The following is a 13,423-nucleotide window of genomic DNA, read 5'->3' on the forward strand; positions in this document are numbered from 1 at the left end:
GAGTAGGAGAAAAATCCAACCAAAACTGGGAAGTTTCAGAGAAAATGAAGAGCGAATCAAAAGCATAGTCGTAGCAAAAGTAATCGAGGAAAAAGAAAGAGAGGGAACCCATCTCATTTTTCCCTTTTTTCTTTCGCGTGTCTTTTTTTTTTATTTGCTTTTTTCTCTTTCTCATTCTTTTTGAGTATATTTTTTCTCCTGTTGTCATTTTTAACTATCTGATGAAATACCGATGATCTGCCGATTTCGCCGAAACACGCAATTGTTTTATTCCGTGTTTTAAGATGTGGCGATAAATATTCATGTATTATTTCGCACCGTTTTTGAATACTTCAGTTATGAAACTTTTATGTTTTGTTTGTTTGAAAATCTGAGCAAAAATATATTCGTTTTTTCTTTTTTTACGTAAAAGCATTTTTAGCTCAATCTACAGCACAGACTTGAGATTGAAATTTTTCTAGCGCAAAATTTATTATTTATTCATTTAATAAAAATTGGAAGAAGCTTTTATTTTTGTCATGATATATTATATGCGTCGGGAATTAATTTATTTAATTTGCGTAGGGAGTTAATAAATTAATTCCCTACGTATTAATGCCAATTTATTTAGGTAGGGAATCGCAGCCTACAAATAAAATAACACCCACTTCATAAAATTCATTAATAGCTAACTTTTTGCGATTGATTTCTTTTCATCCTTCAATACTTTTAAGGGTCTGCAATTGATAGATAGTAAGAAAAATTACAGAAATTTTCTTAAATATTAAAAAATATCCAATTAAAATCTGTATCGACTCAGTCTTGGAACATATATTTGTTTATTTAACAGAAATGGATGCGGTAAATTTGAGCCAGAATAAGTCACTCAAAATAATAATTTTAAATAAGACTCGCAAAATAATAGATTGTAGTTCATCTATGTCACACTACTATTTTATTTTATATTTTTATTTTTTTATAATTTCTTTTTCCAACCGTCGTTGAACAGCCGACCCAATTTTATGGGTTTACGCGACTACTAATGTTCAACTCCGTAGCCTTGTAATTTTGAACCCAATTCAGAAGACAAGGGAACTCCTGGATCGAGTATTGGGAGAAATTTGCCTTTGTGGAGGACTTTTTGATGGAGCTAACCCGCATTTGCGTTACGACCTGTGTGCGAAGTCGAGTCCTATACGGTCGAGCAGTTTAACGAGGGCCGATACCGCACACCTTCGGTCCCTTTGTAGCCTGATCAAAGTGGTCACCCAACCCAATACGAACACAGCCAGTGATACATTACTTCGGTGTTCTTCTGTGAACCGTATCTTATGACTGTGGGACTTAAAATTATGTGAATTATTGTGAGATTCTCAAAAGAATGGGGGAGGAGTTATACCAGATACTTTAAATAATAGGATTAATATGAGATTCTTTTAATAATAGTGTCAATGCAAGATAACAGAGCAAATATTCAATACTAAAAATAACGGAGCTTTCTTGAGACTCTCAAATTAAAAGAGCTAATGCGATAGAGATTTATAAAAATAAGACTGGTGTGAGACAGGTTTGCTAATTTCATAGCAATAAAATAAGTCTTGTTATTTTTTAATGAAAAATTTGTCATACTTTTTATACAAATTGTCAATACTCCTTACATTTTTGCTAAATTACAAAAAACTTTCTGTAACGCTTATAACCTAATTGTAACTAACGAATAATAACAATATAATATCCAATTTAGCTGGTTTTTATATATTATCCAATAAGATTGCTGAATAATATTTTAAGTCACTGAAACTTGAGATTTAGTGGCTTCGACAACAGGTGGCTAATACGTATGTGTTGCCTTATGAGTAATACATGTGAGTAAGTCCGTATAACTCATATGTAACATTAACGTATGCATATGAGTTTTCCGGTTTTTGAATTTTTTGAGCTTTATTTTTTAAGACAACCAATAATTTCTATTCATTAAAAATCGAAAAAAAGGATTAATCTATATTTTTTGTTCTTTGCCTAGATTGAATAGTGGAAAATAGTGCCTAATGAAAATTTTTTGTGTAATTTAACACCAATTAAATGTATTTAAATTTACAAAAAAAAGAAAAAAAGAAAAAGAGCTGTCTTAAAAAAACGAAGTATACAGGGTGTTCCGTAAAGACCACCCTTAATATGTGTTTTCATAATTCTTATCAAAAATAAGATGCGGTTTTGGATGTAGCAAATTAGCATTCAATCAACGAAAAAAAATTAAAACGCTATCGATGTTTGACCAATTGTATTAGTGAAAGGCAGGTGCAATAGACATCAAAACAGTTTTAACTGGAGGTTGAAACCTTAAGGTTTTTGTAGTAATTGTATTTCAAATCCTCTCTATTTTCTCCCGGAATCAAACCTGTTTTATTGTTTATTACTTACACTTTCCTGCACCCTCATTTGTCTGATTTCGAGGGCGTTTTTGTCTTTTTCCTCAGTTAAATATTTATATGTGTATACTTTCAATTCTTTGTGTATGCTTTTTCGTTTATCTTTTTATGAGAAGTTTAAATATGCATTTTAACGACGGTGTTTACAGATAACAATCCGTATACATGCACGGAGAAAAAAATCTGGAAAAATTACAGTACTGTGTAGTAGTCACTGGTAAAAAAAAGCGTAACTGATAAAGAAAAAAAAACTGTACCAAACAATACCAAAGTAAACGTTATTTAAAACAACGTACGACAACGATTTTTATTCATATTCATATGGTAACAGTTTACTGAAATTCTGTTTTTCAAAATTATATAGTTCTTGTTACCACACATTTAGTGAAAATATAAAACTGAAAAGTAAATTTAACCAAAAAAGGATTTTTATACCATGCTCTAAAGAGATAAAATTACAAAATTTTACATTTATTAAATTTTAACACATATTATGAAACAATATTTTATTTTTAATATTGCAAAGATCGTAACAAAAACGATTCGGTACCAACTACCATTTGTTCATTTTGGTTTTCCCATGGAGCTAGAAACACACTAAAATTTACCATATTTTTGGTAGTATTTACCATACATTTTTTTCTCAGTGTAAACTTAACTTGAAAATGCATTTATGCAGCATATAGTTATACATGTTGCGAAAATAATATCGAACATTCTTCATTTTGTTTGCAATTTTTTTGGTTCATTATATTCATATATTGTGATTTTTTGTGTATTTTTACACTGCAAACCTTACATATAATTCAGTAAAGTTTCCATATTTTTATTTCTGCATCTTTATTATGCATCAGTATTTTTATCATGCATTATGCATCAGACAAAACACAATGAAGGATTAAAGTAGTTATTAATTTTGTGAAAGTTTGATCAGGTATTGATTAAATGTTTGTCTCTGATTCCCACTATTTAGGGTGTTGAGTAATCACCTTTCTTAATTTATACTTTTAAAACACATCTCAATCAATACGAAGTAAGTATGCACAATAGAGACAAAGATTAAACAAGCTAAAAAAATACAATATCGGTATTTTTCAAATTGGAAGTGAGCTGGGAGATGAAATGCAAAAAACATCGAAAACCAGTTTGATTACCTGCCGCAACATGGAAATATTTCTATAATAATCTTTTTAACAATCTCTCACTTTGATCCAGCAATCAGAGAGATTCTAATATTTTAACTTTAGTCGCGTGCAGTTGTTTTTCGTTAGACTTTGTATATTAGCTTTTTTCTCATTTAAATATTAGTTTGGAACTCCTGATGTGCTTACTTCATGGGAAATGATTTTAAAAACATTGTTAAGGTTGTTCTTTACAAAAGCTTAGCTTTTTTAAGCGTTATCTTAAAAAAAGATAAGCTTTTGTAATCGTAAAAGATTAAGCTTAAAAGGCTAAGCAAAAAGCTAAGCTTTTATAAGCGTAAAAGCTAAGCTTTTGTAACGCTTAAAAAAGCTTTAGCTTTTTTAAGCGTTATTAAGCAGCGTTAAGAGATATACTTCATAATAGACTTGTAACATTATTCCCGTAAAACTAAATTACCGAACTAAGCAGAAAAAAACGATATTAACGTTTTACAGCATGATGTTAATTCAGTAAACCTATTTAAGTGTTTTGATTGGTTTTCCAGATGCTATTCAGATGTCATTATTGATTGTTTTAATGTTTATTATTCTAGTTGTTAAGTCATCTTTATTTTATTTTGACTAATGCATACTGCTAATTTTGAAAAAATAACTATTATTTATCATATCAGAAGATGGGATTAACAAAAATGATTAAAATAGATATATTTATTAAAAACTTAAGACCTAAACTGCAACTGTATTAAATTCGAAGTTCTCAAATTTTAGAAATATGATGCACGTGAAGCTAGTTTACACAAAGCATAATAAAAATAGTTCACTACATATTGTTAAGTTCTTACCGAAATTTTTTTTCCAAATTGATTTTAATGCTTATTATATCTATAGCTTTTAATATTTATTTTATTTATTGTAATAACACTATTAATTAATTCAAATTATAAAAAAAATTAAATAAAATAAAAAAGGACTATTAAGTTATTTGTCTTATGTTTGTTCTTTGGTTTTAATATTAGAAACAAGTATGCTTTTAACTAAAATTTTAGTTTCATTTTGCACAATTGTAAATACAAAATTAAACATGGCTTTTGTAAGCTTTAAAATTGTATTATTTATTTCATTTAGTACAATTAGAAAGTCTGTTAGAAACATATCTTTGATTAACTTTAAACTTGAACTTTTCTTTCACGCTCTTTAAATGATAATCTCTATGTATTAACTAAACTAACTTAACTTAAACTTAACTAGCACAACTTAAATTAATTCTCATAAATTAAGAAAGAGATACTAAAAATTTCTGTAAAGTTGCATAAAAATATAAATGAAAGATTCAAACAAGAAATATAATTTACAAGAAATGAAACATTTATTCAAAATTATAACATGCTTACATAGAAGTTACATAAAAAATCACTATTTGGTAAATTTGCGTACACATTGAAAAACTTCTAATGCAGATTGATAGATAGTAAAGATATGTAAGTTGAAAATGTGCATGTTTTTATTGTATTTTTCCTCTTGATACATATAGCAGTATATCTTATCTCATCTATAAAGAAACATCTTCCATAGTGCCGATTTCAATCAAATACAGAATATCTTCGCTATCTACAAAGAAACATATGCTTCCATATTACCGATAGAAATCAAATACAGAATATCTTCTATCAACAAAAAAACATCTTCCATGCTGCCAATTTCAATCAAATACAACATAGCTTCTCTATCTACAAAGAAACATATGCCTCCATATTGCTGATAGAAATTAAGTACAGTATATCTTCTCCTATCTATGGAGGAACATCTTCTTAATTATTGTCGACAGAAATCAAATACATTATAACTTAATTTTAACCATGATAGCACAGTGGTTAAGGTACTCAAATGCCATCTTAAAGGATCTGGGTCTTATTGGTGGCTTGCAGTTAACTCAGTTTCAGATAGATGGGTACTAATTTGAGAAGTACAGGCGTCCAGTGCATGCTGTTGACCATATTTCTAGCATTATACCTGAAATTGTGGGTCATTAATCTCCATGATCAACATGACCGACGCATGTTTCTTGTGTGAGTGCTTTAATTTACTTTAATTAATTAAATATTAAGTAATTATGAAAACTTATTTTCTAGTTTTTAAGAGTAAAATATTAGATTTAGACTGTAAGAGCCATTTTTAAAGATCAATTTTAAAATATAAATTTCATTGCTACTTAATAAATAATTTATTTTGTATATGAGCTCTAAGAGCGAAAAGATAGGTTGAACATTCTATTTACACATCTCCAGGCTATTTTTAACAATATTTTTGCTTTTTGATTACGTTTTGTTTTAACTTTAATATGTTTTGATGTAACCCAATTATTTCATTATTTGTCAGAAGATAGTAAAGATAAAAAAAAAAATTTTTGTACGGCTTTAGAAATTTTTGAGAAAAGAATATTTTATGCTTATAGAATTTTTATAAAAGAGAAAACGACCAAACTAAAGCTCTTGTTGTACCAGATAATACAAACCAAAAAATATGCTAATACCTAATGAGGTTCTCTAGCGTCAGGAAAACCATAGAAACGTTTTCGTGACTTTCCACTCCATTAAACGTAAATGTGAGTTAGTCTACTAGTACCCATCTAGTTGAAAAAAAAATCCTCCCCGAAGCTTGGTACAAATGATAATGCTTGAGGAAAAGAACATTTGATGCTCAGCATGAAACTAAATTTTTAAAAAAATATAAATTTAATGGAACCTATATAATTTTTTTAAAACTAAAATTTAAAAAGTTTTATAAATTTAAATAATTAATAAAAATATTTCCGTGATAATGCACAGAATATTGTGCTCTTGAAGCGTAACATAAATCAACATATGCATTATGTTTTGCATGTATGTACATTATGATGTAATTTACATTAAATTGTGTATGTTCATCTATAATGTTACACCACTTCACAAATAATTATGCATAAACGTTCAAATATATTCACAATATATTGATTTCGAAATGTAATGCTGTAGAAACCAATTAATAAAAATAATGTAAATTTTATAATATTATACCAATTTTTTAATCGATTGATATCTTATTGATAATTAAGATTGATAATTTAAGATTTTTTAAAAAATTTTCAGCAACCGCTGTGCTTGCATTTTATATGTACCGAAATTAAACAGTTTTTTTTTCCTCAGTGAGTTGTTAGTTTTCTAAAAAAATAATTTGGCAACAGTTTGTAGTATTTGTATACAAAAAAGTTATTGTGATAATATGTATAAATTAAAAGAACCAATAAAAAGAAATAATTTATTTTTCAGCCATTTTAAAATACGAATAATTGGTGACGAAATTTTTTTCTCTCCATAACTTAAAAGCACAATTAGAATGAAATAACACAACTATTTAGAAAAAACTGAATATTAATCTGACTGACTGAAACCATGAAATCTAATGTTTTTTAATAAATTCCATGGTCATATTAAAAATCAACAAATAAAATAAGTAAAAAGGAAGAAAAAATCAATAAAAAAATATAGTTGGTTGACCCTAGAGATTATTTCATTATATTCATTAGTTATTCTTAAAGTTTGCATGCAAACAAAAAAAGTATATTTCAGATTTGAATAACTTATACGTTTGTTAAAAATAAGTCTATTTAATGCATGAAAAATTAAGCGAAATATATAATATTTTAAATTTTTAATTACCTATAGAAAAACAGAAATTTTCTTAGTAAAAAAATTTAAATTTTTAATAATGTATGGTATTAACTTTATTTTAAAAAATATTTTGCTTTATTCAATTACTAAGAATTTAATTTTAAGAGACATTAATTTTAATTAAATTAATGTTTTTTTTATTTGAACCCAGCTTTTTTTTTAACTCTGAAAAAAAAAACACTAAAATATTTGCACTTTCGAAATTAATAAATTTTACATACTTATATTTTTACGTATTTATATTTTTACACATTTATTATACCTTTGCACATAATATAACAACCGTATTGAGTTTTCCAACAATTTTTTTTTTACAAAATGCATTAACCCTCTAAGCTTTGAGCTTCTGGGTAAAATTGCATAGAAATTTTCCCTCTACGCGTTATATTCCCTTTGAATAACATGTAGAAGCTGGTTTTTTGTTGCAGAAAAACCTGCATCGAAAAGTTTAAAAAACCCGAAACTCCGAGGGTTAAAATAGATAAAAAACAAAATTTTGAATTTCTAAAATAAAAGATCAGTTAACAGCTAGTCCTTTGTTAGAGAGTATGCAATCATAGAGTTCGTAAAAAATACGAAGTCTTGTAATACATAAATATTTTAATAAAATAATAATAAATGATTTATCTATCTTTAAAACACAATATTAATTTATTTAAAACAGAAAAACTAAAAAAATTCTCAACATTTATTTTAATATCAGAGTCGAAATATTTGAAGCTAAAAAGTTTGCGCATCTCTTTTTGAAATGTTAAGAAGTTATTCCATTTTGCACTGCATCAGTATTAGCAGAATGTACATAAGTACATTCTGCTGATGACTGGGATATACTTACATGCAAGCATCAAGTAAATAAATAAATAAAGCAGCTATCTTATTGCAAACGCTTTCATCTCTCTCTGTATATAAAAAGATAACTGTAATCTCAAAGTTTCAAACAATTTAATTAAACACAAAAACCTCACTATGCATATATAATATAAATTAATACACAATATAAATTAATATATAAAGGAGATTAGGATATCTTTGACTGTTATCCGTATAACATTTACAAACGTAATAATGGTATTTATTTTGAAATTATTAATTCATCCCTTATTTGACGGTGTTTTTAAGTAATATTTAGTTATCACCTCTTCTTAATATTATTATTTCTTCTTATTATTAAGTTTTTGATTACTATTCATAACTAAAGGTTAAAAACTAAAAGTACCGTTGCTCTTGCGCATCATAAAATAATCACATGATATTACCGAATTAATGCAATATTTTGTGATAAAAATATTTAATTATCGCTTTAGAATCAATGAACAATAAACAAGAAATACAATAAACATTAAATTTCATGAAAAAGTTTTTGTAAAACTGTCAAAGCAAGCAATTAAAAGAATAAATACAAAATAACAAATAAAATTCTAAAGTAATATTAAGATTAACTTAATTCGCGCTATTATTCAATAATATTTTTTGGCAAAAAGTATTTAAATAGTTTTTATAATAAACAAAAATTAAGTGAAAAATTAAAGAAAACTCCGCAAAATAATTTGGTACAAAATTTATGCCGATAAAATTGGAAATTGAAATTCTGGAATCAATATTTTAAGCGGTTTAATCCATTCTATTGGAATAAAATTGTTATTATGTTAAAATTGCTATTGGAATATAATTGTTATTGTAATTGCTATATGTTATAAAGTTGTTATTTATTGTTATATGTTATTGTGTATAAGGTAATTTAATAACACAAAGTCCTTTAAAATATGACGAAGAATTAAAGAAAGAAGAATTTGAAAAGAAAAGTTTTATCTAATCTTATCTTTCAGAAAAAAACAATATATAAATTTCAAGGCATCATGTAAAATAGGTTATGTAACTTAATAAAGCACATAGGTAAATTCTATTAAGAAAATTTTTAATTTTCGCCAGATTAAAAAAAAAATATTAAGAGTTTGAAAACAAAAGACTCTTGTACAAAAGACTCTTTGAATTTTTATAGCTCTTATACAAACTGAATTTAGTTATAAAATTTGCATTAATGATTATATTTTTAATAAACGAAAATCGATACTAATACAATGAAAATTAACTGGAAACATAAGAAGAAAAAAAGTATGTGTTTTCAAAAAATGCTCAGTCTATGAATGAAGTGCATTATAATCATTACAATTTTATAAAGTAATAAGATACGATAAAAAATTTTAGCATGAAAAAGATAAATTAGAAAACGGTACTTGATAGTTTATAATTTATAAAAATAATAGTTAAGACAATTAGCCGAAACTATTGACCGATATTTCTGCCATAAAGCATAATAGCGTATACATTTGCAGCAATTCTCGTACAATGTTAGATATTAAAAAATTTCAAACTGGACCATTTTATTGTTTAATCAATCTAAAAAAATTTCTTTTCACCCTATAATATCGTGAAACTTGCCGCAGTATTTGCCCCATTATTTGGTTAAATTGTTTGAATATTTGGCAGATAATGTGGTTTGATTTGCTTTAGTATTTTCCCGATGACGTAATTAAATTTGCCGCTGTATTTTCCCGATTATATGGTTAAACTTGCCAAAGTATGTGGTAGATAATGTGATTGGACTTGTAGAGTATTTGGCCAATGATGTCATGAACTTGCCACAGTAATTCCCCGATTATAGAGTTGGGCTTGCCAGAGTAATTTGCTCCATGATGTAGTTAAACTTGCCACAGTATTTTTACGATTATATGATTAAACTTGCTAGAGTACTCGGCTTATGATTCAGTTAAATTTGCCACAGTATTTTCCGAACAATAAGGTTAAACTTGGCCAAGGATTTTTACCTGATAGGGGAAAGTGGGGTAAGACCAGGTAAGTAAAATTCGAAGGCCTTGTTGAAACAGAAGAAACATCAATCAAGGATTTAGTTTCTTTTGTTACAACTGTTTTGTTATATTTGTTCCTCAAGCACTCTTCTTTTACGCCATTTTGTTTTGAGATTTTTTTTTAAGAGTCATTGCAAAAGAATACTCCTCGATAGCATACTTTTTTGGCGTTCTTTTTTCTTTTCTCTCTCCTAACATTCAAAATGGGCTTTAGATGGTGAGGGTCATTCCCAAACTAGCCGATCCCGATCTTATGCCAATACTAGAAGTTATCGAAAAAGGACCATGCTGCTACTGGAATAAATTCTTATTATTTGTTAGGGTATGAATCTTTAGTAAAAGTAAAATAATCTGGCCTAAAAAGATTTTATTTAACTGTAATGACCAAGAAATACGAACAATTTAAAGACAAAAGAACGTTAGAAAGTAGACAGAATAGATTTATCTACACTGACTCTTCAACAACAACGAAACGCCAGTATAGCAGATCTTTCTTCTTACCAAATAGACTGTAACTTAAGAGTCCATCTTCTAGAATGCGGGTTTAATTTTGCAGTACCGAGGAACCCAGTTTCAACCTACCACCCGGTCTTTCTCCAATCCTTCCTATGCTATTTCATGCCTTAGCTTTCATGGTATACTTAATAAACTAATAAAAATCACAATTTTTTATTAGAAACTCGTTTTTTCAATTAAAATAATTATTATAAAGTCACTATAGAACTTTCGATAAAACTTTCAAGAATTTTGAGAAGACACCTTGAATTTTTTTCATCAGCGAAGTAAATGTCGTAAATGAAAAAAGAAATTAAGTGCTATACCAATTCAGTCTTTCTGTCTGATAAGGCTGCGGTCATGTGGCAACTGAATCTCTGTAGCAGCACCTTTGGTATTATTCTTTGAGGTGTGGTCTTTCGCTCACCGCTGTCCACTTTACCATTTATCTTGGTGGTGCGGTTTCTGGAGAAGAAGGAGTGATGCCATCGTCTTCCACGTGCCCTTATCAGTTCTCCGTCCAGATCTCGATCAACCGGCAGCCTGGACACGAGAATGATAAGGATGCGAGGAGACTTATCTTCTTATCTCACCCACTCTGCCATCAGCTTCTGGAGGGGAAAAAAAACAAACACAGAATGCACTTTTGTTTTATATTATTCATAGCATAACTCAATAGTGAATCAAGTATAGGAAAGCTTGTTCTACCTTGAGACATTGGTAATTTTTTAAGAACTTAAGGTCACCATTAAGGCACTAGCATTATTTCTTATTATAATCTAAGCAATGGATAACCTCACAGCAAAAGTTATCATCTAAAGCATGGAATTATTGCAGAGGTGGGGAAAAATATGTCATCATTTATACTTTTATTTTCATTCAATGCGTATGAACTTATATAACTATTTAATAGAAATTTTTTGTTGTGTGTTGTACCATAGAATATGTCCCAAGGTACAATAGGCTTTACTATCTTCAAGTACATTTCAAATATTGAGATCAATGTAATGAAATTTTCATTATTTTCTCACTATTAAAACATTTAAAAACATTTTCTTTTGTAACCGTATCAGTTAAAGAAGGGAGATTTTTTAAATGGGGTATCAATGGGGAATTCTAAATGGGGAACTAAAAAAAAACGCAATTTTCATTTCGGTAATATCACTTAGGAAACGTACCTGAGGATAGTAAAGCACCTTAGGACATGTTTTCTTGGTACGTATAAAACTTTTAATTATTTCAATATATTTTACTGCAAGAAGATTTGCTCTAACCTATTGAACTCTTTTAACTATAATAAATTTTATATTTTTAAGTGTATTTTAGTTTGAATTATTAGAATTATTTTCATTTACTTTATTTGCATATTATGAATTTCAAAGTGGTGAATTTGTTCGATGACTAACAACTTGGATGTGTGTATTTTGTATTCAAAAACAATTTATCTTTTCTAAAACAGTAAGTTTTTGTTTTCTAAAACAAGACGAAATTCTTCAATTTATATAATTTTTTACAAAATTTCTAATTTAAAGAAACATTTATAAACATTTATAATTTCCGTTCTTCTTTCTCCTTTAATAATAATATCTGCAATATCATATTTGTATTACTAAGTCCAACAAAACGTTCTTAACATGACTTTTGAAGAGTGTAATTTTATATTGATGAAAAAAGTATGGTCCATGCTAGCAAAATAAGGTAAAAGTTACCGTGTGTCTAACTTTATGGGAGCATCAAAAAAACTCTGTAATTTTTGCAGAAGCGATTTTAATGAAATTTATGATAAAATATGGTTTTATAATATGTGATGAAATTTTAGTAAATGTGATAAAATTTAGTAATTTTGTCATGATGCCTTTGAACATAACATAAAACCATTTTTTTTGGTTAAATTTACCTTTCAGTTTTGTATTTTTTACTAAATGTGTCGTAAAAATAATTATAATTTTAAAAACCAGCGGTACACCGTTATAACCTTTATAACTTATGAAGGGAAAAATTACAAAATGGATGGTTTAAATGATGCATATTTTAATTTTATTAAACAAAACTGTTTTTTTTTTTTTTTTTTTTTTTTTNTTTTTTTTTTTTTTTTTTTTTTTTTTTTTTTTTTTTTTTTTTTTTTTTTTTTTTTTTACCAGAAATGTCATTATTATACAGTACGGTAACATCATCAGGATATTTTTTTCTCCGTGTAGTATTCACCATTTTTGTCGCAATAAATATTATAAGACATTATGGTTAGGCAACATGGTTAGGCTTGCTCCATTTATTGCGATTCTACATTGACTGTTCTTAAGTATTAGGTTTACACGGATAACTTCTATAGTCTTACAATCATGATATGTTCTCAGTACATTGTCAGATAGCATTCTTTGTCCGAAAAAAGTAGTTTTATAATTTATAGATTTAAAAAATAAGCTGTTTGTTGGCATAAAATTGGCTTCAATATGTTACTATTGTTTAAAAGCTCAAAGTACGAAAAAAGCATTACGACAATTTGAAATTGCTGTAGAAAGGAAAAAAATTCTAATTAAACTACCGTACTGTACTGTAATGACATTTATAGTAAAAAACGACAACATAGTTCCGGTTAATAAAATCAAAATATACAGTATTTAAACCATTCATTTGGTGTTTTTATGGTTATTTTTCCATTCATATGGTAATAATTTACCAGGATTTCTTCATTTCACTTTTCTTATTACCTCTCATTTAGTAAAAATATAAAACTGAAAAGTACATTTTACAAAATAAATGATTTTTAGGCCATGTTCAAAGGTATCGTGATAAAATTACCAAAT

General features: G+C 27.5%; 1 long non-coding RNA gene across 1 annotated transcript; it reads right to left on the minus strand.

Moving 5' to 3' along the window:
* Window positions 1-4,897: 4,897 nt before the first annotated feature.
* LOC139425940 (uncharacterized) lies at window positions 4,898-12,597 on the minus strand. Its single transcript, XR_011637087.1, has 2 exons — window positions 10,946-12,597; window positions 4,898-5,560 (listed from the first exon to the last, which is right to left on the minus strand). It is a non-coding gene; the product is annotated as an uncharacterized lncRNA (long non-coding RNA).
* Between the last annotated feature and the right edge of the window lie 826 nt (window positions 12,598-13,423).

Source organism: Parasteatoda tepidariorum, chromosome 6 (genome assembly GCF_043381705.1).
Source record: "Parasteatoda tepidariorum isolate YZ-2023 chromosome 6, CAS_Ptep_4.0, whole genome shotgun sequence".
NCBI lineage: Eukaryota > Metazoa > Arthropoda > Arachnida > Araneae > Theridiidae > Parasteatoda > Parasteatoda tepidariorum.